Source organism: Oxyura jamaicensis, chromosome 1 (assembly GCF_011077185.1).
Source record: "Oxyura jamaicensis isolate SHBP4307 breed ruddy duck chromosome 1, BPBGC_Ojam_1.0, whole genome shotgun sequence".
Taxonomy (NCBI): domain Eukaryota; kingdom Metazoa; phylum Chordata; class Aves; order Anseriformes; family Anatidae; genus Oxyura; species Oxyura jamaicensis.
The window spans coordinates 76,064,579-76,070,578 of NC_048893.1; the positions used below are offsets into that span (position 1 = coordinate 76,064,579).

General features: G+C 38.2%; 1 protein-coding gene across 5 annotated transcripts in view; it reads right to left on the bottom strand.

Moving 5' to 3' along the window:
* The window catches only part of SOX5 (SRY-box transcription factor 5), a 657,473-nt gene that overhangs the window by 456,081 nt on the left and 195,392 nt on the right, over window positions 1-6,000 (bottom strand). For all 5 annotated transcript variants that reach the window (XM_035311618.1, XM_035311591.1, XM_035311614.1 and 2 more), the window contains one exon: window positions 1,357-1,419. The gene's annotated coding sequence lies outside the window, so the exon portion shown is untranslated. The remainder of the gene's footprint in view (window positions 1-1,356; window positions 1,420-6,000) is intronic.

The window sequence follows — 6,000 nt, forward strand, 5'->3', positions numbered from 1 at the left end:
CAAAGTGCTATGCACACAGGTAACGCAGGTGCTTGCTGCCCACAGAGCTGGTTATCTGTATGTCAGACAAAGCACGACAGGTGGCCCCAGCAGGGAATTCCAAATGGAACAATACTCATTTTGGTGTTATTTACATCTTCTGGATGTTTGAATATTAAAAATAAATGTATCCTCATAAATGCACTGGGGGGGGGGGGGGGGCAGAGTGAAAATCAAGAGCTCTTGCTAGACTGTATTATGAAGAGAAGGCAGAGAAGCACAGTTACATCAGTCATTCACTCCCTGTTTATTTAAGCTTCATCTTTTAAGACAGCCACAGGGCCAAAACCTCCAACTTCACTTAGGCAGATCTTATCTATCAATAGCTTTGCCTCAGTAAGAACCCAGGAAAGACCGCAGGACAATTTATATAATTGACTGGAGCAGTAGCTACACCTGTTATTAAGATTACTTGACACAAGTGATTAAACAACTACCTGCAGTTGTTCATACTCTGCCAATATTTTGCCATTTCAGCTGATTTATCTATGATGCATGACTGCCTCAGGCTGAATGTTTTGGAAATGGTACAACTTTTTCCAAGAACAATGTTAAGGAATATGATGCTTAAAATTCTTCGAGCTCTTCCTCTGGAAAAGCTCCAGCACTTCAAGTTTCAGTGGGTCTGAAATCTGGCAGCCTGGCTGTGGCTTTTGTCCCTGAGAAAAGCCTTTTGTCCTCAGATCCGCCTCAAGTAAGCCCGCAGAGAATCGTGGTTCACAAAGACCATTCCTAACCATGAGTGCTTGGCTTTCAAAGTTGTTGTGGTGCTTTCAATACAACTTTCAATATGAAAGTGATTATACTGTATTTTACCTCCACCCTATCTAAAAACCATGTAGAATGGGAAATGAGACTAAAGTAATCAAATGAGTCTTCAAATAAGCAAATTCAGTAAAGTTGCAGATATTACACAAGGAACTCACTAAAACATTTCTTAAAAGACTTCTAACAATAGCCCAGTTTTCCACACCACACAGTTGTCAACCTTGAACTAGACAACTCTGTCCAAGTAGCTCAAGTGCCCTGCCACCTATTACAGCATCTCATTACTTATTTCCCAGCCTTTCTCCCATTCCTCCTCACTCTCAAGGTGAAGAAGCAGTTCTGCCCCCATCACAGGTGAAGAACCGGTGAAACGAAGCACTTGCCTGCTCTGGAACCACACAGAGAGCCTGCCAAGGAACCGGAAACTCAGCTCAAGTCTTGCAGGTCCTAGGCCAGCCTTGTCTCCCAGAGCTGAGCCAACCTGCTGCCAACTCACATCACCACTTCCAGAAATGCCTCACCCTGCAAGGAAGAAAATACACCTCTTACCTGCCAAGTCTCCCAGTTTAAATTCTCAGCTCCTCTTTTTTCTATTTTCTTCTGCTTGCAACACTGAAGGCAGGGAGAAAAGAAAAGGAAAAAAATAAATCAAAGGAAGAGCTACAATTATCTCATTCAAAACCTTATTCCTATACACTACAGCGTTTTATCCTGAGCAAAAATCTCAATGAAGTAAGTGGGATTTCTCCATTCAATTTTCACAGAACCCAGGTCAGGCCCTTAGCAAATCTCTCCCCAGATCACAAGGTGCCATATGCGAGAGCAAGACCTGCAGCACGTGGAGGAGAGTGGGATCTCTTTAAATGAGAACTAAACTGAGGGAGGAAATGGGTATTAAAGATGGGGAGTAGAGTGCTGGTACAGTGAGGTGATTATTCAGAGAACTGTAGGAATACACGTGGTTTTAGTTAATCAGAAGTCACTACTGAGATGGACACAAGCTCACAGGAACCTTCAGGATCTACAGAGGGGGAAAAAGGAGAGGGGCAAGCAGAAAACTGAAGCACAGTCAACTAAAATCAATACAAAGAGTGACAGCAACTTCAGTGGACTTTGGATCATACCTAAAGCAGCAGCAGAAAAAAAAAATGTAGCAAGAACAGGGGGAATAAATTAGAAATCTGATTAATAAAACCAAAAAGTATTGTTAGTAGAGCATCTGAAGAATAGCTGGGGTTCAATTCTGGTCTTTGGGCTCGTAAGCCTCCACCAACATCAATGAAATAGTTTCAGATTTACATCAGTATAACTAAGCACAAAATCAAATCAAGGAGTACAGAGCAACCAGGGAAAAACCAAGCATTATTGAGCGTTCCAACACTGGGAGGCACTCAGATACTATAGTGCTGAAGGCCACTTTAGTAGATTGAGTAAATGATCGATCCATCAGTAGGAGATTTATCCAGTATGGGGAAGAAACAGAGCATTCTAAGTCAAGACTACTAATCAGCTATTATTTCTATTTTCTGCACACTATAAACATACAAAGGAGACACTTAGTAGAACTTGCAGTAGTAATAATTCCCAATCCCACTTTTGATATTAGTTCTAACTGATTTCTTCAATGTTTTAAAGGCATTTGGAACAGAGATTTTGAAAATAAGTTTCCATAATGAAATCCCAGGAATTTCCTGTTCTTATTTGTATCATCTCTCCTTCTGAGTCTTGCAGACCGACAGCAAGCGGTGCAGGAATTAAGCTCAGAGCCATTTATACTAAAAGTCATGTGCTATTTTTCTTGGATGAACAACCGAGGCTTTCTTTACACTTCCATGCTAGTCTCATCATAAGTTTTGTATATGACAATGTGAAAGTAGCAGATTCTTTTCAACAGTTTCATGCTCTCATAAACAAAGACTAATTTCTTTCAGACACCCACTTTCAATAACACATTGTCTTTCCTTATGTATAGAGCATATTGCCTCTGTTCTAAAAACATAAACGTTAATGAAAATTAAAGCTCTGACTTGAGCTCATCTTTCTTACGTTTTATTTCCTTTTTATTTTCTTCTAAAGCCACTGCAATTACCACATTGTACCCAAGTGTTAACCACCAGGATTTCAGCTGACTTGAACATTATCTGTTTTTACAGCAAATAAAATATATATATATATATATATATATATATTCCAACCAGTTTCCCTTCCATTTCCACATTTACTCCACATCCACAACAAAGCAAGTCACATTCTGTAATGTCTCTGTCACTCACATACGCACTTATTTTTTCACTTTTTAGTAGATGGCCTCCAGGCAAATAGAAGACAAGGCTACTACTAGTAACCTGAGGAAATCTATTTAATCTCAAACTGTAGAGATTTATGTTTATAAAAGTGAAAGAAGAGGTTCTATTCCTGCTCCCACAGGTAGACTTTGATAATCACAAATTCAGTCTCTATATTCAAACTAGGAATCAGACCATCTAAAGAAAGAAAGAAAAAAAAAAAAAAAGCATTTTTTTTTGCTTTTATATAAGTCTATAAAAGATAAAATAATTAATAATTCCACAAAGTCCTTTTAAGTGCAGTACTGATTTTCTTTCAGAGAAGATTATGTCTTTAGCTAGATTCTTTTCTAATAAGAACTATCCAGACTTTTAAAAGACTTTAACCAGAGCATGGGGGAACATTTCCTGCAATCTGTTATGCTGTGGAGCACCAAACTGAAAGAATTTGTTTCATATACTTGCATTTATAACAGGGTTGTGTTGAACATAGCATGACACACAAAACACTAGCTCAGCATTCTCTTAGCTTGTGTATCACTAATGAGTGAAAAGACCTGGGTCCTATTGCAAGGTCTTGTGATCACAAGTGTAATTATTATTATATGTCAATCTATTCTTTAATACAGATTATAAAAGAAACAACACTTTCACAGAATTTCCCTATGTGTGTTTTGATTCCCGACGCATGGTTGCAGAGGGGATCAGAATGATATGATCCAAAACACTGTGTTCACTTCGAGATCTGGGATCTGCAAATCCCTGTGGAAGAGGGCAGGAAATGCCAAAGGTTCTACCTAGATATTTACCTGAGCATATTTGTACTACTTTACCCAGAGATTAGGCTCTTAAACATATTCTAACAAGTTTACTGCAGATTACAAACTAGTCAATAGGCCACCAGTGGATCTAGCTATTACCATTAATTAGGCTCAGTTTCTTGGGCGTAACAGCATCTGTACTGAAGAGTTATCATCCGCTGTATTGAGGAAATGGAGCAGAAAGCTTGTCTCTAAGTCACCATTTCCCTTTCTTCCATCTCTCAAAAATAAACAAATTAAAGATGTTGTGAAAGGTTTACAGTAAGACCCATGCAAAACTTTCACCGCAAAAATGTAAAAATCCCTCATGCTTCATTACAACCCTGAAAAACAAGAGTCTATCGGTGAACAACTTTTTGCAAAATGAGTAAAAGTGTTAAAAGAAAAACAGAAACTGAAGAAAAGCTCTGAGATGGAGAAAGAAGTATGATTTTAAGAAGAAATGAAGTGTTTTCATATGCTGTGGCCAAAAGCCAGGGAACATTAATATTTTCAGAAACTGAAAACCATCTTGATGGACAAGAAAACTTGCAAACCACTTTTAAAAAGTAATTTACATATTTTCTCTGACATCCCAAAACTTATTTTAAAAGTGATCTATCTTTATCTTTGGGTGCAAACAACTTGTCTTGACTGTTGAAAAAAAGTTGTAAATCGTGAGGATTTCACAGAGTTCAGGAAATCTTTCAGGATTAGGCTAGAATTTATTACACATTAGAAAAGAAACAATATGAAGTGCAAACCACCTATATCAACCACCCACAGAGACAGCATCAAGCTTCCTGGCTGTATTTCTGTGGTCAGCAACACTGCTCTGAAAGTAGTCCCATCACTTCAGCAGTTCCCCTCCCAAACAGTTCTGGGATTCTCATCTGTGTGTTTCGCAGGTCCTAGGTTGTGAGCTCTCAAAGGCTAGTTATCTTCATGCAACTTGCCCATGAAGTGCCTCCTGCATTGGGTCTCCAATTCCCACCTGCAGTTTTTGGGGACTGTTATGACATCTGAGATGCTACAGTATAACACATTAATATCCCTCAAGCTTTTATCTTTTTCTTCAGCACTGGCAGTATGCGTACAAGGAAAGAAAGTAGAAAGCTTGACACTTGAACCTATAAGGGACTGGAAGAGCAGCTCAAGAGGTATAAAGTGCTCTGCCCACCTCACTGAGGTGTTAACACAGATAACTCAAGAATAACAATAACAGGAGTGGAGTATGAATTATTTCATAGCTTATGTACAAAAAGAGGTGAGCAATTTGTACCAGTTCATTCTCCTCTCAACTAACAAGGAGCAAGCCTCATAGAGCCTACCAGCACAAGACTCACTTGAATAAGAGAGGGATGAATTCAAGTGACTCAGAGTTCAGAAATAACACCTCACTTAACTTGCATGAGTAGAGATATTTTTTTAGGCAACCTTAGAAGGGTATTTACACCCCTTTCTCCCCTCCTCTGCTCTTGCTGCAATATTTGAACAGAACATTTCTTAAATCAGATATGGCAGAACCACTAATAATCCATTTGCACTCTGGGTGAGCTTGGCTAATGAATTCAAATGAGAGCAGAAGCAAGCCACAGACTGCCAGATTTTTAATATCCTCATATTTTCTAGTGATGGTATAATTGTAATTAATGTTTACTTTGTTGTGTATTTTATTGTTGAGTCTTTAAAATTCTCTGGGATCCCTTTGGGATATACAGCACTATATAAAGGTAAGTTGTTATTATCAAATAACAATCATCAGCCATTTAAATTATACAATAGCTACCTGATTATACTTAACCAAGTTAAACCTCCAATAAGGAATGATTATATATAATCTAAATTAAAGATATTTTTTCCCCAGTTCAAAGAACCCAAAGTTCTTTGCATTGAGTATGCAAGCACCCTGCAACACCTGGAGCTTGAACCTGCAATACTGAAATCAGTAGGACCTTTGCAGTTGCTTTAAATGGAAAGGTGCTAAGACACTTGACAAAGAGCTAAGTATCGTGACAATTCTATACTTCTGAAGCAGCAAGATTTTTTCACACACACACACGCACAAAAAAAAAAAAAAAAAAAAAAAAAAAAAAAAAAAAAAAAAA